This window comes from Panthera tigris, chromosome A1 (genome assembly GCF_018350195.1).
Source record: "Panthera tigris isolate Pti1 chromosome A1, P.tigris_Pti1_mat1.1, whole genome shotgun sequence".
NCBI lineage: Eukaryota > Metazoa > Chordata > Mammalia > Carnivora > Felidae > Panthera > Panthera tigris.
This window is the reverse complement of record NC_056660.1, coordinates 31,142,880-31,169,187: the sequence shown is the minus strand read 5'-3', so window position 1 is coordinate 31,169,187 and position 26,308 is coordinate 31,142,880. Positions and strand designations below refer to the sequence as shown.

Sequence of the window (26,308 nt, the reverse complement as noted above, 5' to 3'; positions counted from 1 at the left end):
TCTCAGTACCTTAAAAGTAAAGTGAATTTGTTTGAACAGTTACTAAGGGAAATGGGGCATTCCTCTGAGGTGAAGTAAACGATGCTGAATAGAAGAAAGTGTTAATGAAGGTAAAAGATGTTGGGATGCCCAGGTGGCTCAGTCAGTTAAGCATCTGACTCTTGATTTCAGTTCAGGTCATGATCTCATGGTTTGTGAGTTCAAGCCCTACGTTGGGTTCTATGCTGAAAGTGCAGAGCCTGCTTAGGATTCTCTCTCTCTCTCCCTCTCTCTGCCCCTCCCACACCTGTGCTGTCTCTCTCTCTCTCTCTCTCTCTCTCTCTCTCTCTCAAGATAAATAAATAAACTTTAATAATGGTAAAAGATGTTTGCACATAACTGATGTAATCCAACTTAGACACATTGGACACCTCAAATAGAATTATAACAAAGATGACAGAATTATACAGAGCAACACCATCATTTTCATAATGCACAATTAGATAATTAATTAAAATAATAATTATTTCCTCAATTTTACTCATCTTCGTGTTTAAAATTCAATTATTTTTTTTTTCAAACTGTCAGCAGCAATTTAAAAATAAGTTTGCTTAGCTAATGGAATTTTCAAGGATCCATGGCTTAATCTATTAATTCTCTTGATCTGACTACTAGAAGACCAATCCTGAATGGATGATACTGATGGGACCTCTGGAACTCACTTCCTGGTGGGTACAATTTTCTAAGTATGTGTGTAGGAGATTATGCTTCATTGACTATAGATCTTCTATGGAACAAGCAGTTAATGAACTATACTGTCAATGAGTTGTGAAACTCAAAATCAGTAGACTTTAATGATTCTAGTTAATAAAAAATTACCTGTACCACTTAAAACACCAAACATCATCTTGATAAGTAAAATGTGAGTTAGGTTGAATAAACAGATTTAGTTAATATCTCATTATTATGGAAATGAACAAATTAATCCAGAAATTCTTATTTTTACTAGGTTCCAAATCTGTTTAAGCATCATTTCTTCCCATTAAGTCATCCCCATGATGAGGACTTACAGAGCAGTAAGTAAACATGTAGAAAAAAAATACTTGCTTTTATTTACCATCTACTATATGCTCACACACAGTCAATGGGTTTTGAGAGAGAAATTTAATTCATATTTTTGTTACCAAGTTCCCAGTGGGGGGAAAAAATGAGACTATGCTAGTAGTCTATATATCATACCAGTAAGAGAATTAATAATTACCCAAAAGAGTAATTACCCTATTATTACACAATCAGCAAGCAACAAAACCAGGGTTTGTGGAGTCATATCTGCCTCCATTATCATGCTCTTTCTACCTTCCCCTTTGCTCAAATTCTTTAACATGATACCTTCATAGAGCATAAGTTGAAAGAACAGTATTAATGGCTTTTTTGTTTTGATTTTTGATTAACTTCCTTATTTTTGTGTGCTTTTACTTCAGTATCATTTGAATATTCCCTAGTTATTCCTTTATCAAGATTATTTATTGAATAAATTAATATAATACATTGCCCCTGCCTTAAGAAAATTTTAAATCTAACTTGAAAAGTTAATTAACTTTGTGAGAGGAGAGTAAAGTGCCAGCACAGGAGAGCATATGATCAACAGCTAATGACACTGTACACATAGGAATGTTTTTGGAGTTTAGGAAAGGACAAGATAATTGTGCCTAATCAGGCATAAGAAAATAACTTTTAAAAAGTAGAAACTTTATAAAAATAAATATTCCCCAACCCCTTCTAGGAACACTCTTGTAGAATTGGTCTGCTTAATGATTCCAAAATGCTTTTACCTTTCATCATTGATCTCCCTCTGGAATTTAACTCGTATTGTATGTGTTACAGGTTGGATTCTGACACTGTGTGTTGAAATAAGTAGTTAATCTCATGTAATCTGCAATATGCTTCCACAAATTCACTGCCATCTTCAGTACAAGTATGCAGAATCACATGCTCCAATAAAACACAAACCTCTTCACTTTATCAGACACTGTGGAAGAGAGGAGTACAACAAAACAGAACACAGTAAGATGGTACACACCTTAAAGAGAAACATGATAAAGCAAATATTGTACATGGAAGTCTAACTTTGTCAACATTTGCATTTATTTCATACAGATTTTGTAATGCCATCACAAACTTCTTATCTTTCCCATTTCCTTTGGTTATCTGTAACTTGCATAGTTAATTTGATATAAAGAATTATATGTGTCAAATCATATTTATCACACACACAAAAACAAATTTTATAGCAATTCAGATTTTCATGAAATGAACCAAAATGAGGATAAGAGATAAAACTACTTTTAGTCAGATAATGGAAGAAGGGTAACTGATATGGGTGCTGGGTGAGAATCCTTCTAACCTTTCCTTTTTACTTGACAGTTTATGGCTTACTTTCCTCCTATAAAACAACAGTATCTCAGAAAAGAGAAATGCTAAATGGAAAGCAAAGATTAAGGGATGCAGCTGACAACATTGGGTAGGTTTCTGAAACCTTGAAGTTGCAAGAATTGGCCAAATAAATGAATATCACCAATACAAAGTGTGACTAAGTGTTTGGAGATGAACTTCATGGGTTCCTCAGGCAATGGCAGACATCAAGAGACTTTGGTGGAGCCTGGGTGCAAGTGGGGGACCTGAGGATCACTAAGAAAATGTTTCCTCCTTGTTGGGATATTTAAAAGAGGGGCTAAGAAGGTTGTGAGATTACATTGGAATGCGGCTGGCGTTACTCATTCATGAAATCATAATGATCATACTTTTCATTTTAATGTTTATTCCATGCATAGTGGGATACTAGATTGTTACATTCACTACCTAATTTAATACAATCTTCAAAACACTCTTATGATTAGGCATTTGACAACATTTTAGAAACAGGGAACCCTATCTCGGAGGAAGGAAATAATTTTTCAAACTTAACCTAGAAAGTAACTAATAGAATTGGCATTCGAACCCAGCACTGTCTTATTCCAAACCATGTATTTGCCTTTCTACATTATGATGCTAAATCATCACTGAAATGTTGGCCTAGGCATTCTTTCCTAATCAATAGAAAGTCTTCATATAATATTAAGATATATAGGGTGCCTGGCTCGCTCAGTCGATGAAGCCTATGACTCTTGACCTCGAGGTCATGAGGTCGAGCCCTACATTGGGTGTAGAGATTACTTAAAAAATAAAATCTTTGAAAAAATGACATTAAGACATAAAAACATATTTGATACATATATAATACTGATTTCCTATTTGATTCAACTAATGATTTTTATTAGTTATAATTTTGGATTTTCCTTCTTGAAAATACATACTAGTGCTTATTTTTATTCCTGATATAAACACCAAATGGAACACAGTAGAAATGCTACAAACCTGAGAAATTTTCATTATCCTATTAAGCTTATATTTCTAATAATTTAATAGTGCATATTTTTAGGGAGACAGATTTCACTTAGTAAAACTCTCATTTTAGTGACAAAATTGATATCATGGGTTCAAAGTTCTATATTAGAGTGAACTCACAAACTCTTTTTGATCAAAAATTAAGTGAATGTCTAATGTCAAAATTTTGTTATCTATTTATTTACATTCCCATTTTGTTTTTTGCAGACATATGCTGACAGTTTAGCATAAGCTCAGCTACCTCAGGCATGAGTATTACTTGTTTCCTTTAATTTGAATTTGTGCCAGAGCCTTGGGTGAAGTCACCCATTACTTTGTTAAACGTCTTCAGTTCTTGGTCTCCTCAAACACCTTCAGTCAGCAAAAGGATTACTTATAATTCAGTGTAAATTTTAATTATCCTCATTTAGCATACCCTGCAATTTTGCTAAGAACTCCATCTGATATCAGAGACTTTACTGGATTGTTAAACATTTACCTGCCAGAATTTAGAAATTACTGCCTGGGATTAAGGAACAACTAGTGAAAATTATTCTCAAAACTACCATAAGAAACAAGGTGGAAATTTATTTTAATGTGTTCAAGAGTTTAGCACCTTTATTTGCCCACTTTCTGGCCCTTCATTGAAATAATGGGGGTTTATTTTTTCACTCTTCTGTTTCAGTGGATTCTCTTTTAAACTCTATGTCAATTTATTGCTTCCCCTATCTATATTTGCATGTCTCACCTGACATCTTCTTTACTTTTTTGTTATATCTTTACCCTTTATTTCCCCTTCTTTCGCAAAATCTCTTTTCTCTTTCCTATTACCTATGACAAATTCATTTTTAACTTGCTACAGAATCTTCCCTACAATCTCACAAAACACTCACTTTAATATCAATTCCCTTCTCTTTTCACAAAATATGTAGATTATTTAGAGGTCTAAACTGCTCTTCTCATTATTTTTCTGGCAAGGACAGATTCTGATACTTCAGACTCTGCTGACAACTTTCAGTGCCTAATCCTAATGAAACTCCTCCACCTCTTATTGTTTGGCTTTTTTCCATATTTATTTTGAGGACTCCAACAAAGCAGAAAAAATACTTAAATAGCCTGCTTCCCTCCAGAGTCTTCAGGACTATTCCATTTTTCATAGATACATTAATCTTAATTCTTTCAAATCCATCAGAAAGCTCCTGATTTCAAATCATGATTTTAAAGTCCAAATCTAATTTAATCAGGGAAATTTGATGAAGTCTTTCCCAAATGTATTCTTAAAGAATTATTCCAAAGCTCTCCCATCCAATAAGGTCTTATTAATTTTGAAAGAAACAAACTTGATTTCACCCCTCAATATATTTCAGGACTTCATCACAGATCAATTTAGATTAATTATATTCTACAAGATATTACAATTAATAATGAATTCTGTATTGCACGCTTTCTTTAGGCTGTTCACAATCATGATTATGAAGATAAGAATTTAAAATCTGACAGCATACCCTACAGAGCCTATATCCAGAGAATTACCGTCTATTTTCTCTTCTTTAGAGCGAAGATTCTAGATTTTTTTTTTCCTTTTCTATCAAGCTGTTTATTTTCCGTCGACCTTATGTCCACTTTGCGTTTAGAGTCTGTGGAAGAAGAGCTTCAGACCGGTCAGTAGTTCGCCCCCAACTCCGGCCTGGTAGTGGAAGCTACAGACCAGGCCTCAGCATGGAACTGCCGGCTGGCTGCGGGCACCACGTGCACCTTCAGACCCCACCGCCACCTCCCGCTGAGTCATAGCGATCGCTGCAGCTGGGGTTGTGCATTCAGCCTGAAATTCCCGCTTGCTCACACCCTCTCCAGCAACGACCTGCTCTTCCTCGTCAGGCTCTTCAGGATTTCCTTGGAGGTAGAGATCACGCGAGACTTCCCGTAAGCTTTCACGGGAGCCAGGACCGCACATGCGCAGAACTTCCTGGCCGCCACGGCCTCCTCAGGCTCGCCCGGTGAGCTCCCTGTGTTTGCTCTGGATGGCTGGGTCCACACGGGTGGGGGAGAGTATGTTATACGGAGCGATGGTAGGCCCAAGATGCCTCTGGAGAGGCTGATTGGTCACTGCTGGGAGCAGTAAACACCAGAAGCCTCGGCCCTTTTGTAGATGTACTGATGTGTTTGGAAGTCAGGGTTGGTGCCATCTAAGAGGGTTCCAGCTGCAAGAAATTTCAGGACTTCCTCCTCCTTCATCTGTAGGACATCAAGGGCTCTGGACATTGTCAAAGTTTCCCTGAAAGCTATGAGGGAAACTCAGAACAAGAGGGTGTGGACCCCTCTCTCGGTAGTAGGAAAAAAGCCAGTATGTCTTCATTAAATTCAAAAAGAACATATTAGGTATCATAAAAAATATATATAATTCTTGCTTATTTTAAAATAACATGTAGAACTGGAAGTTTGGCAGTGGAAAGGGCATTAAATATGATTTTATATGATTCTTTATACATAATGAAACTAAGGCACAGAGACTAAGTGATGAAAGCATAGATCTTTTTGTTTGCTCCAAAAATCTAGGTTACAGTTTACATACAAAATTTAATACAATGATATTTCTTTTTGTACTTTAGTCTATTTAAAACTAAAATTAAGTGTTTTCATAATTGTAAAGTATGAAGTGACTCATTAGATATCACCATATATGGGGAGCATTGCAGTAATTTCTTAACAAAGAATGGTAAAGTATTAGCATGATTATAGATTAATGCCTTTCAGATATTGGTTTTTTAAATGATTGCCCCATGTGCTTTAAGTTATAAATAACATTGTATTCCCTAGATAATTCCTTACTTCTAAAGCATACCCTTGAATGATAGTTACCTTCTCTTCCATATTCTTTTTTCCTATTTTCCTCTTTTAAATTATTTAATGGCTGATATTCATTTATTGACATATAAATACAGCCAGTAAATACTTGTCATTTACCCTTTGAAGATACTCTGAGAGTCTCTTGAGTATGCTAGCCCATATAAATGCTAGCACAAATAAACTAATGGGTGTGCTGTAATAGATACTCTTTATGAAGGATACTGAAAAAGACAGCCGAGGAAAAATAAACTAAAATACAGTGCAGACTGAGAAATATCTGTACTTACATTTGTGTTGATATGCACATTTATGTGTATTTATTTGCTTTTGTTAGTGGGAGAAAAAGTGAGTTATAAATGCCTCTTGTTTCATTATGGGATACACAGGCCTGGACCTTTAAGTTCTCTACAAGTATTTATATGTGTAAGGAAAAATGGGAAATTCTGATACTTACTGATTTTTTTTAATGTTTATTTTTGAGAGAGACCACAAGCAGAGGAGGGGCAGAGAGAGAGGGAGACACAGAATGGGAAACAGTCTTCAGACTCTGAGCTGTCACCAACTGAGCAACCCAGGTGCCCCAATACTTACTGACTTTTGCTTTAACTTAGATGTATATCTGTAGATATTTAATTACTACCATATTTATCAATAAGCCTAAATAATGTAGTGTATTTTTTTCACTTCCATGTGAAAAAAATTAAAATGACATCATAAAATTATCACAAAACGTTATGCAATTAAAAAGTAATTTGATTTTAATAATAATGGTATTAGTAACACTCGCTGGGTTTTATGGTATGTCAGGGAGTGCAGTACTCATTCTCAAAATAACATTGTTATTTATGCACTGTTACCAACTCCATTTTATTGATGAGCAAACTGAGGCTAGGGGTGGAGTTGAGATTATAATCCAGGCAGTCTGGCTCTGGGTCCATGATCTGGCCTCTGTGAAATGGGAATTAATATAAATATTATTTTGCTCTTTTTACTGTTACAAAAGTCATGGTTTCTTCAGTTAAGATGTATTATTTTGAAATTGAATGGAAAAGATCAACATTGATACGAACAAAATTTTTTCCAAAGAATAAAAAGAAACTTTGTTCAATTGTTTACAGAAAGCCAGATATTTAGATTCAAACTGAACATGTGTATTAAACAGATGGCACTGTAAAACTATTCTTATTTCTCTTTGCTGAACTGCCCTGGGTTTGAAGAAATAATAGATTTTTAAAAATTACACAGCTCTTGCCAGAAAATGAATTCTCAATTTCAAAAGTGGTTAGTGATTATAAAATGTGCTTTATTTTGTGTGGCTATGTTTTGAAGTGCAAATCTCAAGAAGTATCTCAATTATAAAGTATCTGCATCTTCAGTGTTAGTTTCTTAAGCAGCTGAAAATAAACCGTGTCCCCTAAAAACTCCCTATAAAACAGGAATTTCAGGAACAAGTGAATGTGTTCCTGAGACCATAAGAAATATATAAAATCTGTAATTCATGTTTGAGTTATAGTCATGGTTCTGCAAAGTTCTCCATGAAATTGGCTTTCTTTTATATAATTTCTGAAAATAAGGCTGAATACTCCTAGCAACAAGGTAAAACTGGAAATAAAAGTGAGATTTAGATCTGAATTCACTGCTCAGCTCTTGAGACTATTTCAGAAGATGAGGATACTTGTTGACTTGATCAGAAATGATCAGTGACCCAGTGCTCTGCAAATACTCTGAACTCAAAGAACAAAGCCGGTGAAACGTTCATAAAAACACAATGACGTAAAAATAATAAATGGCACACAAATATTAGACATGTTTACAATATTAACTTTGCAATTAAGTGAAAGTTATAAATGAAATATCCAGTAATGGTGATCTGATTGTTTTTAATCTTACCACACACCCATACACATATGCTTCATATAATAAATAACTAAAAATAAAATGACAAATATATTTTGATGAAATATTTGTGCTTAAAGTATAATTCAGATTGATAGAGACACTGAATTTTTAAGTGTTAAGGAACTATAGTATATGATGATCATTTTAAATGTGTTGAATTAATAATAATAATAAAAAAGATACTAGTGTTGTTAGGATAGACAGAAATGTACAGTGTTGGATAGTGTTGAAGTATACACTAAAAGGCTTTGGGAAAAAGGAATACAAATGGAGGCTGGAAGGGAAATAGAGAACTAAAGAGGAAAGAGAGAAATGAAGGGCTCAGGCATGAAGGTGTCCATGCATGTTTGAAAAAGGAAGGGCAGTAGGTAGAACCACATTCCTGCGTTTCTCCATACCAGTCTGTTGTTCATTCACAAAGCTTTCTCCTGCCCAATTTATATTCTCTATGAAAATAAATCTTGTTAGCATGTTATGAATGTTAACAAGTGCTCCAGGCACCTTCCAGAAAATACCACCAAATTAAACTTTCAGGAAGGAAACCCATTTCCTACCCTCACATAACTTTACCAACTCTTGTCAACATTCCAAACTGGCAGTTCACATTTTAGTTTTAATATGTATAAAACTTTGCTTTTTCCAACATCCCCAGAGATTATTAAAGAGAAGCAAAGTTTAAATTACATGCATTTTATAAGAACTCAGGCCCAGCATGTTTGGAGGCAGAATGGCAAGATTAAAGAGGGCAGAACAGAAAAGGCAAGAAAGCAGAGAAGATATTTAGATAACATTTAATGACCTAGTGAGAGGTCTTTATTAAATTAGCATACTTACTTGAAAGTAAAGAAATTCCTAACGAGTAGGTGCTTATGTTTCACTCATGTTGCTATTGTGGTTTTTAAGTAGACCTTACACTCAGTGCAGAGCCCAACATGGTGATTGAAGTCATGACACTGAGATCAAGACCTGAGCTGAGATCAAGACTCAGGCACTAAACTGACCAAGCCACCGAGGTGCCCCACTCATGTTAGTTTAACAGAAAATTGTATATAGTAGCTCACATTTCTCAACAACAAAATGTTTGGTTTTCTCAACTTTCTTCATGGGAGATGCTGAGGCATCATAAGTGTGCCAGATTAAAAATACAAATAAGATATATATGTTATTAAAATATAATAATAAAAATATAAAATGGTAGCCATAAAGAAGCAAACTGGTATTTCATGAGTCCTTGCTTTTGAAAAAGAATCATTCCTAATTGTAGGAAAACACATCCTATTCCAATCTTTTTAAACAATAAACCAAATAGTAAGCGTGGAGCGAGAATTCTTTAAATTAATTAAAACTGCACGTTCTGGTTTTGTTCTATGACCTAAAAAAAAAAAAAAAATGTACTTCAGCTTTGTGTACTTTGTAGGAGGAAGTCCTTGTAAAAGCAGAATATAGTCTCCTCTTATGGTTTCGGATGTACAGTGATTGTTGTGTTTGGGTTATAGCATTAAGGAGACCTGAACAAATCTACAAGCACTGCTAGTTATCCTAGAATTTGAAGATTGAATCTAATGTTGGTGGAGGAAGGTTAAATGCATTTAACTCTGTATTTAAGGATGCAGTATTCTGTCAGTTTTAGGAGGATCATCTACCAGAGCAATCAGACATACCTCCCTGAGGTCTCTGGGACACTTTCCCAAAGTTCAGGATAATGGATAGTTGTGTCTACTTAGGAAATCGGCCTATTGGCTCCAAGAGAAACTGTTCAGACTACTTTGAAAATTTTTGTTAACATTTATTCATTTTTGAGAGTGAGAATGACAGAGTATGAGCAAGGAAGGGTCAGAGAGAGAGGGAGATACAGAATCTGAAGCAGTCTCCAGGCTCTGAGCTGTCAGCACAGAGCCTGACGTGGGGCTTGAACTCACGGACTGCAAGATCATGACCTGAGCTGAAGTTGGGTGCTTAACTAACTGAACCACCCAGGAACTCCATATTCAGACTACTTTAAAGAGGTCATTAAATCAGGAACCCCATATAGGAGGTGACACAGAGTTAAACTTCAGCCCTTTTTTGGTTCTTGTACCATACATGCCTTCATGGATTTCTATTTCAGACTCACAATCTTCTTGCTTAAATGAGAGCATTGACTTCTCAGAGTACAACCTTTAAATTCTAGACTCCTACAACCAAGACACATTTTAGAAAAAATAAGTATTAAAAATGCAGTATTTCCACTCAGTCCTAAAGAAATTAGGGTAAACCCCTGTGTTAGTTTTCTGTTGCTGCATAACAAATGACCGTGAATGTGTTTTGTATATCACAGTCTTCATAGGTCAGGACTATAGGCATAGCATAGCTGGGTGTTCTGCTCAGGGTGTCACAGCCTGCCTTCTCCTTAAGAAGCTATACTGGAGTAGATTCTCCTTCCAAGCTCATTCAAGTTGTTGATAGAATTCATTTCCTCATAGCTATATTTCTAGGACACTGTTTTGTTTTGTTTTATTTTTCTTTTTTTTTCCCCTGTTCTTAGAGGCTGTCCATGGTTCTCTGCCACATGTGATTCTCCAACATGGCCACTTAGTTTACTGAGCCACAAGAAGAGTCTCTTGTTTCAGTCTGTTAAAACCAAGTCTTATACAGTGTAAATCCATCCCATCACCTTTGGCAAATACTGTTAGTTAGAAGCAAGTCACAGATTCCCCCCTTCCCCCCCCCCCCCCCCCCGCCTGGACCCAAAGGCAGAGGATTACCCAAAGACATAAACGCAAGAGCTAAAAATCCTTAGTTATTGCATTGGGTTGGTCCTCCATAACTATTTAGGGTCATAGAGCAAGTTAAAGGGAAAACTTGAATAGGAGCACAGTTCTCTTGTAAACCACACCACCTTCTCCAATTTACTGCCTGTCTTCACAATCTCTCTTGTTCCCATGGCTCCGTTAGTCATTACAATGAATTTTAATTAAAAACTCTCTCAGATGTTCTTTGTAATCAAAAACATCCCATTACAATACATCTTACTCTTTATGACTGAGGTAACTTTTTGCAATTTTTTTCCCTATCTCTGCACTAAGGTAAGAGTATGAGATGAGGTAGGGATAGGAGGAAAATTCAAACAAAATACATTATTTTCTTTTCTTTTATGATATATATAAATATATATCATTTATTTCTATTATATTTTTTAATCTACTGCAATAAACATCCCCCTGTACAGGCTCTGAAAATTACTGAAAATGTATCAGGAGAGTTTAACCTTGCACCCACTACATTTTCTCATATTGCTGTGGTATTGAGAATGAAATGATCCATTATAATGTTTGAATTTGAAATGCATTGACATCTGGCTGAGAGACCCATGGAAAATTTTTTAAACACTTTGAACATTATATTTTTGACAATAGGGTAATAATATAAATTCCATAATGTTCCTTTAAAGGTTAAATAAGTTCCACTATTGAAATGTTTCTTTTTCTTCCGAGTATTAGTTTTCTTATATTGTAAACTGAAATGGCTGAACTGCATTCGTACTAAAATTTCTTTCATCTTCACATTTCTACAGGAATAATTCTATAATAGGAATAATTCAGTAATTCTATAGGAAGAAGGGTTGATACCTCCACTGGGATTGATAGAGGTCTGCTAGAAAGTCCTTTGACCATAGCAAGTGGTCTAAATCTGTGTTCTTGCAGAATCTAGACAATGTCAAAATAGAGATTAGGACTTTCAAGAGAAGTATGTGATAGCCTTTTATTTTTTCTCTGCAGAAAATTATTTGGCCAGTTACATCTCTGGAAGGATACAAATCACATGATCTCTTGTGTCCAGAAATACACTAAACTTTTGTTACATAACAGAAATTCCTACATTTTTATTTGTAAAACCCAAAACCTTACTTTGTTTTATCCAAACTTAATGTCTTTTTCTTTAATGTGTATCAAGCATTTCTATATATTCATGACTTTTTTTCTGCTCTGCTCACTTTCTTTTTATTTATTTATTTATTTATAAAATTTTTTTTAACGTTTATTTATTTTTGAGACAGAGAGAGACCGAGCATGAATGGGGGAGGGTCAGAGAGAGAGAGGGAGACACAGAATCTGAAACAGGCTCCAAGCTCTGAGCTGTCAGCACAGAGCCCGACGCGGGGCTTGAACTCACGAACCACGAGATCATGACCTGAGCTGAAGTTGGACGCCTAACCGACTGAGCCACCCAGGCGCCCCTCTGCTCACTTTCATTTTTTTTTGCTCACTTTCAAATTCTTTGAGTCTCTGTAGACTATTCACAGAACCCCAATCTCAAGAATTTGAGTGATTTGTCTTCCTTCTAACTTAACCTTTTATAGCCCAATCATATCTTAAGTATTTGAAAAGGTTCCAGAAAATAAAATGTCAAAAGGTTATGATTTAAAGTAATGAAAATTTTCTTTGCATATGATACTTCATTCCTGTTAAATCCCCTAAAAATAGTTTGCTGTTTTCTGTCAACTGTATTTTGCCTGAAAGGGAGGAAGTAATTACTAAGAACAGGATTAGGCTGGTTTGGGAAATACTTTCATGGCACCCTGTAAGCATTTTAGTCGACTTTGAAACTATGGCTAAAACAAAGTAATTTTATTTCCCTTCCTGATTTTGTAGCTTTCTTGCTCCCTGAGAATTATAACATAGTGCCTTGGTGTTTCTTGCAAGAATATTGGATTTCACTGGGTGCCAGATCATACTGTCTTTTTAAATCATGTTCCTTTCATAGATAATTTGCCCCACTGTAAAATCATTAAGGATATTCATTAAGTATGCCACTCTTTTGTAGAGGATCAATATATCTAAAATAAAAGGCACAGTTGTTTGCATTTAGTTTCAGTCATGTTTTCTTTTAGGCTTTCAGTATTTTGTTTTTAATACGCCAGAGTAGCTCCTCATGTAATGAGATGGCACCTTGTGTAATGAGCTACTGTTTATTGTTATTCCTGGCAACAGACCGTACGAGGGCAAGGCCTGTTAAATACAAGTGCGCACAGGAGATGCTCCTTCAACCTTCAGTGAGGGCCTATATGAGCAGAGGAAGGACAATATTTTTCCTTCTGTTTAGTCTCCAGGCAGATTACAGATGTCTCCAGCCTCTCTGTCTAGGGGCCTGGATCTGCTATGCTTGGTGAGTCTTTCCCCTACAAGTTCACTGATATTTTCCAATCCTTACAAAGTTAAAAGCACAAAGCAGAAAACATTTACTTCTTATTATGTTAAGTCAAATTTAAAAAGTAGGACCAGACTTAAGGCAGCTTAACCCAATCCACCATGAACTCAACTTACAGTATGCTAAAGCAACCCAGGTTTCAGCTGAACAATTTATGCTTAGGCCACAAACCAATTCTTTGCTTTCACTTCAGTTACTTTTCCCAAGAATTAGAAATAGTCTGTCATTAATTTGGACTATCTAGGGTATGAGTACTTTGTAGAAAATGTTCATTTTTATTGAATACAGTTTCAGTTAAAACCTCAAATATATTGAAAATACTCAAATTATTTTAAGTAAAATATTAGTAATTGACCAGCCAATTACCTAAGCTGAATGAGATGCGATTATTTGGCCAATTAAAATGAACAGATCAGAGGAGACGAGGGCCTATGAAGAAACAACTCAAAATGAATTTGGACAGAAAATAAAGTTGCATATACAAAATTAAATCATTTGAATTGAGAAGGAAGAAAATCCATCGAAAAACCACTGTTGATGGCATTTATAAGTTTTAAAAATGCTATTCTGTATTTAGAATATTTGACAAAAGTATAAAAAGTAAAATCTGATTACATTTGTTTTTGGCTCGGTGAAAAATAGGAACAGGGAGGAAAATGGATTACTTTTTTGTTCCAATAAATTTGATATTACACAGATTCCATGCATTTTAAATATACATACTATTTAGTGAAAAGCCTGCTCTACTGATATTCTATTGTGGAGCATGAAATGTGAGTATACAGTAGGGTCTTACATAACATTTAACACCCCCAACTCTATGTCTCTCTCAAGTGAAGACTTGGAATAGTTTGTATGATTCATTACAGATATGTAATTCTATGACCATAATTATACTATTATCTATAAACAAATACCCAAACAAAAATAACAAAATTGGATTCTTAATTCAATGCCATCAGGACTGCTTTCTGCATTGTAGAATGATTACAAAGCCTAAAAATTCCAGTGAAAGCTTGAATGAATACAACTTTACTTTGTTTAGTTCTTTAACAAGCAAAACACATGCAATGGTTGCAACTGTGGTAACTTTTTTCCTAGACTTTTCTAAACTAAGGCAAAAATAGCTTATTGACTAATTTTAAACTATTGACTTTCATTCTGTACATTTTAATGTTGTTACTAACAAATGAGTCAACATAAAATTTAAGATCTCTTTACACATGCTTAAATCAGAACTTTCTATTAGCTTCATCCAGCATCTTCCTGGGTTTAAAAATGTGTCAGAAGTACTGCATGGTATAATATCTATCCTCTAGAAATGTAACAGATATATATGTAACAAATATACATATATATGTAACAAATATATATATTACTATATATTTGAATTATAAGCTATGCACAGAGATAAAACTCAGGATCTTAGAAGCTCCTATCCAATATGTGTTGAGCTTGTTACTGAAAGGTATGATATAGACAGTGGCAAACATAAAGTATGTGGGATTTGGCAAAGAGGATAGGAGTCTCAGTGCCAATAGTTGAAAATGAGCAATACAATTTTCCCCTGTTCTTTGAAATATAACATTTCACAATATGAAATTATTCATTTTCATTATATAGATTGAATCATATATAAAGTTTATCATTCCACTTGAAAGAGTTTTTTTGTTTGTTTTAATGTTTATTTTACTTTTGAGAGAAAGACTACAAATGGGGAGGGACAGAGAGAGAGAGAGAGGGAGACAGAGGACCCCAAGCTGGCTCTACACTGATAGCTGAAAGCCTGATGTGGGGCTTGAACTCATGAACAGTGAAATCATGCCCTCAGCCAAAGTCAGATGCTTAACTGACTGAGCTACCCAGGTGCCCCTATCATTCCACTTTAAAATCATATTTCTTTACATTTTGAAAAATGTTACCAGGATTAGTTTTCATATGCAAGAATTTCAAATATTTATAAGAAGATATTTCTTTGAAGATAACAAGGGTTTGTAGAGATTGAATAAGTAAAGTGAAGGTAGCTGATATCTTTTTTTTTTTTTTTTTTAAGTTTACTTACTTATTTGTGGTAGGGAGAGCAGAGAGACAGGGAGAGAGAGAATCCCAAGCAGTCCCTGCTCTGTCAGTGCAGAGCCCGATGGGGGCTCAATCCCACAAACTGTGAGAACATGACCTGAACCAAAATCAAGAGTTGGATGCTTAACCAACTGAGCCATGCTATCTCCAAGGTAGATGATATCCTGATGTTAATAATGGGGAAACTGCAGGGCACCCGGGTGGTTCAGTCAATTGAGCATCCGACTTCAGCTCACGTCATGATCTCGCATGTGGTTCATGAGTTGAAGCCCTGTATTGCGCTCCAGCAGTCAAGTCTGTCAATGAAGATCCCACTTTGGATCTTTTGTCCCCATCACTCTGCCCCTCCTCCACTTGCACTCTTCGCCCAAAATAAATAAATAAATATTTTTTAAAAAGTTAAAAAATTTGGGAAACTGGAAATTGTGTACTATTTTTGCAACTTTTCTATAAATCTAAAATTAATTCCAAAATGGAAATTTATATTTTTATTTATTTATATTATTATTATTATTATTTTTTCATTTTAGAGTGTAAGAGTGCAAGTGGGGGAGTGGTAGAGGGAGAGGGACAGAGAATCTCAAGCAGGCTCTATGCCCAGTGCAGAGTCTGACAAGGGGCTGGATCCCACAACTCTGAGATCATGACCTGAGCTAAAATCAAGAGCTGGACACTCAACTGACTGAGCCACCCAGGCACCCCAAAAATTTCTTTTCAAATAACCAAATAAATAAAATGAAAGTAGATGGAAGAGAAATTTACCTACTACTACAGTGCATCAAGAATTGTGCTCGCCATCTTAAATTTTTTTTTTTAACGTTTTATTTATTTTTGAGACAGGGAGAGACAGAGCATGAACGGGGGAGGGTCAGAGAGAGAGGGAGACACAGAATCTGAAACAGGCTCCAGGCTCTGAGCAGTCAGCACAGAGCCCGATGCGGGGCTGGAACTCACGAGCAGTGAGATCATGACCTGAGCCAAAGTCGGACGCTCAACCGACTGAGCCACCCAGGCACCCCCGTTGCTCGCCATCTTAAATGTATTATTTCATTTATAATGTACTAACAATACCCTTATTGAAATATAAAAAAGGCATACCAAAACTAGAGAGTAAAAAGAAATTGACAGCACTGCAATAGCCTTGCATAATAGCAGCCAACAAAAAGAAGCCCTTCATGTTAACAAATTAAACCATCATGCCTTAACATTTTGCATGCAAAACTTCTTCCCCCAAATTCACTAATATATATTACTTTAATGTTTCTGTTAAATTTGGAATAAGCGTAATGCATCCTTATGGCAGGTATTTTGGAGTATGCAGAAAAGAAAGAAGAACCTAGAAATCATCATAATTCTGCCGCTCATAAATAGTGTATGTGTTCTTTTTTAGCTTTCATTCTTTGTGATATGCCTATGTGTACATAAAAAGAAAACCAAAATTTTATACTATGTATTATGTGCTACTTTTGTGCGTTTATTTCTTAATTACACAAATTTTACATAAATGCATTTCATAATAGTTTTGTGCATTTTTTTCATTTCATTTTGTGTAGATTTATAATATGCACACAGCACATTTTAACACAAATTTGACCACATAATTGTGTTTTTGGGATTGTAATGTTTCATTCATTAGTACAGTGGTTTATATTAATGTCTCTCTCACCCATAAATTCTAAACTCTATAAGTTTACATACCAAGTCCCTTGTTATCTTTGCATACCCAGGCCTGACTGTCAATCCCAACATGGCTGTAATATCTACCTCTCCATAGGTCTTGAAGTTAATTTCAATTCTTCCCAGACATGTCAATAGATTTTATATTTATACGTATATATAAATATATTTATATATTTATATCAACATATTTTGTATGTTTCGTATTTGTTTTTGTGATTACTTTTAGCTTTTCTAATCCTTTTTAAAACTGTATTTTAGTATTATAATTTAGAAGTTACACTGTGAGCTACTAGATGCCATGTAAGCTCATATAGATAATTTCTTAACCTGAAATGAATATTCTTTTGAGACTATTCTGTGTTCTGTGTTCTCAGCATTTTGTTACAAGTAGAATTACTGGAAGAATAAATTTTAGCAGTTGTGACGACTATAGCAAAATATTGCTTTTCTATTTAATGTCCTAAAAGAGTAATCAAGAGATATTGCTCCTGAAAATGAAACCAGTTATCTCTATAAAAATTTTCTTCCCATTGTCCTCTTGTTGTCAAGTTTCCTGTAGGAAAGCATTTGAGGCTGATCGGATTCTCCCACTGCACATTGTAATTCTTCCTTCATAACACTCATCACACTAGTAGTTACTTATTTATCATCCGTGTTCCCCACTAGACTTTAATCACAAAAGAACAGAGACAATGTTACATTCTCTCACCTCTATAAGCATTGCACCTAAAAAAATCTGCTTGACACATAGTTATTTGTCAAGCTGAATTGAAAGGAACAGTGCCATCCTTGGGTACAATGCTTAATCTTGATCAGTACTTCCTAGCCAAGAAAAGTAATCATGTAAAGTTGTAGAATCAGGGGGTGCAGATTGATCAGCTTAAAGAATTACCAAAATATATTTCATAACCTAACATGACAGTGCCTACTGGCACACAATTGATGCTTAATAAGCATTTATTGAATGGTATATGATTTATTGAATGAGGATCAAACAAATAAACAAATACTTGCATGTGTTAGTGAATGAGACAAGATGTCAATTATGAGACATCATCCCTGATTGAACCTTTTGGTCACTTGCTGGTTATGTCCTACCTCAAATATTTAAACGGGGCTTTCTCACACAGAAAATATAAATACTTGTCACTGGGTTGTTATGAAGCTTTAATAAGACTATACTTGTGAAATCCCCCAGCACCATGTCTAGTGTGAAATGAATATACAGTACATATTCTAAAGATTCTGGACATCATTAGAAACTCCATCCTGGTGTGGATTATAAAATCCAAGGTTTTTGTTTTTTTTTCACTTGTCTTTGAGAGGGAGCACATTGGACTTTTTTGAAGAGTATGTAACACTTGAATAATCTCCATAAATATTATAAAATAATATCATTCTTATTAAAACATTTAGAAAATGCTTTGTTATATCTTACAGAATTATTTTTAAAACACTTTCTGAAATTTGCCTTGAAAACTCCTCTAATTATATAATTTTATAATAGAACATATGTCAAAGTTAAGATATATTCTTGATAGCCTTTTTACTTGTAACTACATTTTCTACTAGCTTCTTTTTTCAATCAATAATTCCTGAAGCCTACTCATTGATTTAGTTATAATGGTTTGTCTAATTGAAATATTGAACATCAAGGTAGGAGGCAGTATGCAGAGGTAGTATTTGACTTTAAAAACATTGTTTTATAATTAAAACATTTATTTTTTTCAATTTCTTTTAAGGATATTTCATGTTATCAATCAAAGAAAAATAGGAATTATTGCTATTTCACAATTAAACAGGATATTTTAAAAAAAGCCTTGGAATTATCTGCCTTCCTTTATCATTAAATGTCTACAAAGAGGTATGTGTTTATTTTTTCTACTCCTCATTCACCCTTTTTTTATTGAAATATTCTGATTCTCTTCCTAAATTTCCAATTGCTCCCTTTTTCTTCTTCATTTGGAGTTCAAATTCTGTCATCACATCCATCAATCAAAATCCTTAGTCTCTCCTGAACACAGTGTCTTCATGTGGGAAGGGGACTTCAAGATACTAGATCCAGGAGTTTATGTATCTATTTTTTTAAGGACCTTATTTCTTCTATCACCTAAATATACATATTTACCAGAGTTTATTCCTTGACTTTTCTCTCCTCTGCCCTACGCAAGTAGGCAGTATTAACAATCTCTGTTTCAAACTTTACCTCTATGGTAACTCCTAAATTGATATCTCTAGGCCTAATGTTTAAACTTAACCAAAGCTCTTCAACTTGGCTGTGTCTCTGAAACTCTTCAGGAAACAGAGTTGAATAAGCCACACGAGACTTCTCCATGTTCTGAACATATCTGGTGTATTTTCTCTGCTCATTTACATCATTCCATCCACTAGATGGAATAAACCTATGTGAATAAAACTTAATCTGGCTTTCAGTACCAGAATAAATCCACCTTTCCCACGAAGCTCTTGTTCTTTCACTATTCAGCTAGAATTTTACCCAACTCTTTGTAAAGAACTTGGAATAGAGTGCAAATAAAATCGAGAACACATGTTTGTTCTTACAGAGCACATTGTTCAGCTCTCACTCTCAAACCCAGTTGGGAGAAATTTCTTCTGTCTGTTCTCAAATTAGTATGGGCATCTCTCTTCTGACACTTATCCATCCCTATATTCCTTACAGGCATTGTATCTACTATACATTCATGTGGCATACGGTCAATGAAAGAAATGTCTAATGTTAGATAGTGTGTAAAAGAGACTACAAATTGTTTAACCTGTCTAATCGTGTACACTGCATAAAGCAAATTAGAAAAAAAAAAAAAAACAGTCACAGGTACAGACCTAGATAAGCATAAAAGGATGAAAAAGTGAGATAGGAGAAAGATGGACAACTAAGTTCATGTGTGGCTTTGTAGGAAGGTAGAGAAAAGAACCAGAAAGGGGAGTCTCCGTTACTCTTAGCTTGTTTTAAAAAAATAAAAATGGGGCCCCTGTGTGGCTCAGTCGGTTGAGCGTCTGATCTCAGCTCAGGTCATGATCTCATGGTTCATGAGTTTGAGCCCTGCATTGGGCTTGCTGCTATCAGTGCATACATAGCCCACTTCAGATCTTCTGTCCCCTCTCTGTCTATCCTTCCCCCGCTCATGCTCTCTCTCTCAAAAATAAATAAAACATTAAACAAATTTAAGAGAATATGAAGAAGGTTTAGAATCATATTTGTCAGGGTCTCACATCAGCAAGTATGTTCCCAAGAGCTGACAAGTAGTCCCAGGGTACGAAAAGACAAATCAATTTAGCTTCCAAGTAGCAAGTAACATTGAGGGAGATGTGTCAGGAGTAAGTCCTCAGGCTCATGACCGATAATCAGTAACAGATTTTAGTTCTTAGGAGATTCCTGAGAACCAAGTAGAGCACCAAGTTTTAAGACCAGGATGCCACTGAGTAGCCAGAGAGCTAGACATTGTGAACTAACGCAAAAAATAACTTACCAAATGCTAGTTCAAAGGTAAACATGTTTTCAGAATAAACAAAGTCTAGTTATGGGGACATTGGGTGGTGTATGGGCTCTAATGTTAGCAGGAAAGATTTGATGTTGAGTTTATGAAAGCCGGGTTATAGTTATGTAAGTCCTTCCTGTCAGATGTCAGGGTTAGCCTATCAATCTGAGACTGCTGGTTGAGGTCAAGGTTTGTTTTTAGAGCAGAATGAAGTAAAAGGAATGCACAGGTTGCAAACGTGGGGGGTGGGGAGGGAAGTCATTGATGTGTATTTAATCAAAACAGGCAAATGTTCAAGCTAATAATTTTCAGAAAGTGAAGCATTTTGTAAGTTCAAAATAAAAGTTATTATCGAGTGTAACATAGAACTATTTATATATACTAATTAAAATTAAATAAATTAACAAGAAAAATAATTGTTTTGTACAAAATATAAAGTTTCAGTTTGGAGTATACACATTTAAGGTAGAATAAAATATTTTTATTTGAGAAAATGGAGCAAAATGGTCTTCTACCTTAACATGTTTTCGTATGTTTTCAGTGATATATATTATATTAGAAAATGAATAATTTGGGTTTTTATTCATATCTACCACTGCACTAAAAGAATTTTTAAATAATATTGTCATTTTCACACATTATGTGTTAGCATCTATGCTAAGAATTTTACCTACACTATTTGACTTAATCCCTCTTATAGTCATATATATTCACATATGCCAAATATTATTTTCCTTTTAAAAAGAGAACTTTGAAGCTCAAAGAGATTAAATAATTTGTTCAGAGTCTCACCATTGGTGAGCAAAGTTAGGTTTTTACTAAGTATCTGGTGGATTTCCAAAGTCCTGGGATTTAAAGAACACATTGCTAAAACCAGGTCAATGTGCATACTCACAGCATCTTAGAATGGGGATGCTTTAAAATTCATCAGACAGAATGAGAGATTTTGAAAATATACCTATAAGAACAGCTTTCAAGATAACACAGGTTCACTCATTAATGAAATGGTGAGGTAAAATTGTAAAATATCCTCAGGATCGAACTATTTCAGCTCATTTATCCAGAAGCTTGAAGGATTCTCCTCTATTTGCGTGGATCAACAGATAGTGGTGAGAGAATGTGTGGATAGAGGGTAACACTATTTTATTAACGTCCATCGCAGGCCCCAGTAACATTCCTTATCCTCTATAACTTTTCTTCATTACCATTGCTTAATGGAGATTTACCTTACCTACTGTCATAAAATAATTTGATCTTGCTAACTAGTATAAAATGTATATATTTTGAGCAACATGTTGAAATAAGAAAGCACAAAATATTACCTGCAAAGTAACAAACAGTGAAGACCTTGCAAAAAATATAGGGATTATGTAATTTGGTGAGAGACGTTTTATAATTCATTTAATAATCTATCCTATGGTTTGTAAAGCAGTTTTGCACAATGAGGTTCAAAAATTTGGAGGCAACAATATATCCTTAAGTAGTAGAAAAACAAAATGCAAAAATGAACTTGCTTGAGTTTTAATTAACTTGTGAATACAGAAGATGGATAATTTTCTAATAAAATGTTAGGTTCTATCCATCAAAGGAAAAAGTGTTTATCCTAGTTGCAATGCTGGGAATTATAGGAAGAAAGGCATTTCATAAATACAAATAATGCTTATTCTAAAACATTATGCAATTTTATGAAATGTAAGTTCTTCTTCCACGTGCATCTCTGATTTCACAAAAATAGGCCATATATTGGCTTACCTAAATTTCTAATTCCTCTATTGTTTTTAAACTTCCAAGTCAAAAGATTACTTAGAATGGAAGACATATAAGAAGTATGTATATATTTAAAATTACAAATGCAGATAATTGTCCTTTTCCTCAGTACTCTGAACAGGAACCAAAAATTGCTAAACAAATAAACAAAAATCCCCTCTTGCTGTTGAACTTAATTAGATTTGAGCAGCAGGTCTTCTTAGCACTGATAACACTCCTAATCATTCCTGACTCAAAATAAAAAGAATTGTTAGAGGTTTATTAATTGAATAAACTATCATTGTTTTTATTTCTTTTGTCCTCATTTAACTTTATGCTCATATTGTCCAAAAAACACAAAACTTTAGTTACAAATACCAGAATATAACAAAGTTTCCCAGTTAGCAGCCAAGTGGTTTGTTTCTGTGTTGGTTATCACACAAGCCCAAGGAAAGTGAAAGTATTAAATTATGAATATGCATTTATTGGAAAAAGCAATTATGATGAAGTATGCATAACACTGTCTTTGGAGTCAGAAAGAACAGGTTTGGAGGCCAGAATCTGCATTTCCTAACAGTATGGCCTCTGATAAGTGCCTTCATTTTTCTAAACCTCAGTTTCCTTAAATGAAACGTGACATAATCACACCTCAGGGTTGTCTTGAGTATTAAAAGATACAACACATGTAAATCACTCTGCACCTCTGCACAATGTCTGGCTTAGAGTAGGCACTCAAATTGTTAGCTCTCTTTTCCTATGATAAATTAAAAGGGTTGGGGATTATACCCTAAAGATAAAACTTGATCTCATTTTGGTTTTGCAAATTGGTGGTTCGTATTATGAGTAACTGATGGGAAAACCTCACCAACTTTAAAGATGCTTCCAGCGAATAACATCAACCCAGCACTATTCTTCTATATACCCACATGCTTTGCTTTCACTCCTAGATAGATTAACCCTCAGAATAATTATCTAAAGCCAGATGTCAAACCCTTTTACCTACTGAAAGTCACTCTCTAAATCTTCCTTATCGTTCTTAGACCATCAGTTTTTCTCTTACATACTGGATTGTTTCCATTGGCAAACATCCTAAAGTACATTTTAAAAGTCTCTTGGTGTACCAAGGGCTGTAATGGAAGCAGTTTCTCAACGGGTAGGCAATATTAAGAGATGATCATATAATGTTATATATAATATGTTATATAATACGTGTGTGTGGTTAAAATTAGCACATTTATTGCTTATCCTTTCTCAAACATTATTTTTACATTGACGTTAATTTCTAAAACTCCAGGTGTACCATCGTCTTCATCGGACTCATGAGGACAGAGGTACACACATTCATTTTGGGGATTAATCAGTAAGAGGCTGGAATTATTTGAGCTTGCTTCAGATGAAATTTGTATCTCTAACCCCAGTACATTAAGATAAAAAAAAGAAAAAGTAATAGATTAATGCATTTAAATTACAATGAAATGTCTAAGAAAAGGCAAGAAGTAAGTGAAGAAAAGCCTCTGTAAAGTTTAGAAAATGATTTGCACATCGATGACAGAATTTAAGTAACTCAGTTCTGTTTTTCATGTTTATAAGATCTTTTCTACCAGTGCTCACTTTGAATCTTCTGTCTAAACACAGGAATATGTCAGAGCACTGGGGTGCTCCAGTCATACTGAGAACAGCCACCAAAATTGACAGGTACTTATTTACCTAAGGAAGCAATTAAATAGAAACATGATCTCATATATGAGATTTAAAAATATGGTTAAGCAAGAAGAAACTATTCACTGGTTCTTTACAACTCTATGGATGATCTTTCTGTTCTCTTTTTAGCTAAGAAAGTGTTTCAAACTTCACAAAGAAAGAGAAGAGCTTATCTTGTTAAACCGTCTTTGAGAACTGTACTTGTCAGTGATGTGAGTGGATGAGTGTGAATCTTCTGAAATTGTTTTGTGAGATCTGCATACAGAAAATCTCTCTTGGGAGCCTACTGATGATATCAAACTACACACTTAAGCCCTTTCAGCTCTAGAAGAGTTCATTTACTTTTAGGTTTGTTAATTGATGCATTTTTGCAAGATTGTCAGACTGTCCCAACTATTCCAAAGAAAATCTCTTTTTTACTCATGAGAGTCTTAAGAATGAATTCAATATCTCATCCATAAAATGACTATTTTATTCTTATCCATATTTATTATCTGCCCTTTGTACATTTTATCACTCTAAAACATTTTGCTAGCATGATCTCATTTATCATTTATTGCCTCTCTTATCTTTTGCTACTGGCAGGACACTCAGTGAATTGTGTACCTTTTCAAAGTAACACATGCTCCATGAGGCAAAGTGCCAAATATCACTCCCCAGGTTACCTTCTCTTTCTCAAAATATTGATTTTCTTCTCTGAGGTTGATCCAAGAGTCCCATGATATTGGTGGCTGTCTACTGATCTCCCCAATGAGGGGTAGGCCCCCTAGGGTTCTAGTCATGGCAAGCTGTCATGGCTTTAAAAACTGGCAAGCACTCTGTCAGGAAAGAGAGATTAAAGTGTAACCTTGCTGTTTCATACTTCACTGCTAATACCATGACCATCTATTAAAAGTGCTTTCTTTGGAGGCATAGATTGCTGTTTCTTCTATAATATCACCTGTGTGTTGTTTAAAAATCTTGTGGTGTGGAAAATTGCAGACAGAATAGTAGAACTTATGGGAAAAAATATGATGAGAAGATCTATGCAACTTTGTAGTGAGAACACTAACAAGTAACTTTTTAACAATATCACAACAAACAAGACACTGCTACACTTAAAAACATATTAAGTTACTAATAACTTTCCTGTTAAAGCAATAACCATTTAACGATAGTTTTGATGGAAAGTGTGGAAGGAGAAGATTGCAATAACTGAGTTATTTAGACAAAAAAAAAAACCAAGAAACACTTCTGGAATAGAATATATGGCAGAAGAAAGAATGGCAGGTGACTGGCATCTTAGATAGCAGGTATACCTCCATTAGTTACAATAAGCAGTATACTCATTATAGTTACAGTTACTATCAGCAGTACAGTAGTCTAATATGGGTTCAGCTGCCCTTTCAACAGGGAAAAATATGAATGAGTTAAGTAAAATAACAAAGAACCAACACAGTTTTCATTCCTTAAGTGTTGAAACTTACAGTTTTCCCTAATGAACCAGAGAATGGTAAATGGCCCTACCTTTTCATCCACGAGTCCCCCAAAACAGAGTTGTATTGTCAGGAGTTACCATTATTAGGGTAAGGAGACTATAATATGTACAAGTACCAATTCTCAAAAAGTTAACAAGAAACAAACATTTGTAAGAACTGAAATTTTAAGTTTTTAAATTCATATATATATTAATTTTTTTAACGTTTTATATTATCTCATATTCAGCTCATTGTATTTTCAATTTAAAGAACGGTGACTATGAGATATTTCTAAATTTTAGCAGGAGTGCCAATGATCAGGATTATTAAAAATGATTTTATAACAAAATTAAATATGTATGATGTTTGAAATTACGTATTATTACACTGTTGATGTTTTTATTTTACTTTCCTCTTTTTTTGGTCTTTTGAAATATTTGCTATGTTCTTTTATAATAGAAAATAAATATTTGGAAGGTCAGATTTCAGTAATTGGTATTCGTAATTGAGAAATTTTGTGGGCCAATAACAATGTAATGTGCTGATTTTTTAAAATTTTTTTTAATGTTTATTTATTTTTGAGAGAGAGAGAAAGAGCACGAGTGGGGAAGGGGCAGAGAGAGGGAGAGACAGAATATGAAACAGGCTCCAGGCTCTGAGCTCCAGGCTCTGAGCTGTCAGCACAGAGCCCAACGTGGGGCTCAAACCAACGAACTATGAGATCATGAATGGAGCCAAAGTCAGACCCTAAACAGATTGAGCCACCCAGGTGTCCCTAATGTGCTACTTTTATTTCACTTTAAAGATCCCAGC

General features: G+C 34.7%; 1 long non-coding RNA gene across 2 annotated transcripts in view; it reads right to left on the bottom strand.

Moving 5' to 3' along the window:
• Positions 1–5,271, bottom strand: part of LOC122236491 — a 45,764-nt gene extending 40,493 nt beyond the window's left edge. The window contains exons 1-2 of one of the 2 annotated variants that reach the window (XR_006214554.1): positions 4,908–5,271; positions 1,812–2,008 (exon numbers count right to left, since the gene is read on the bottom strand). This is a non-coding gene — a long non-coding RNA (uncharacterized LOC122236491). The remainder of the gene's footprint in view (positions 1–1,811; positions 2,009–4,907) is intronic. The other variant, XR_006214555.1, reaches the window with a different exon arrangement.
• Between the last annotated feature and the right edge of the window lie 21,037 nt (positions 5,272–26,308).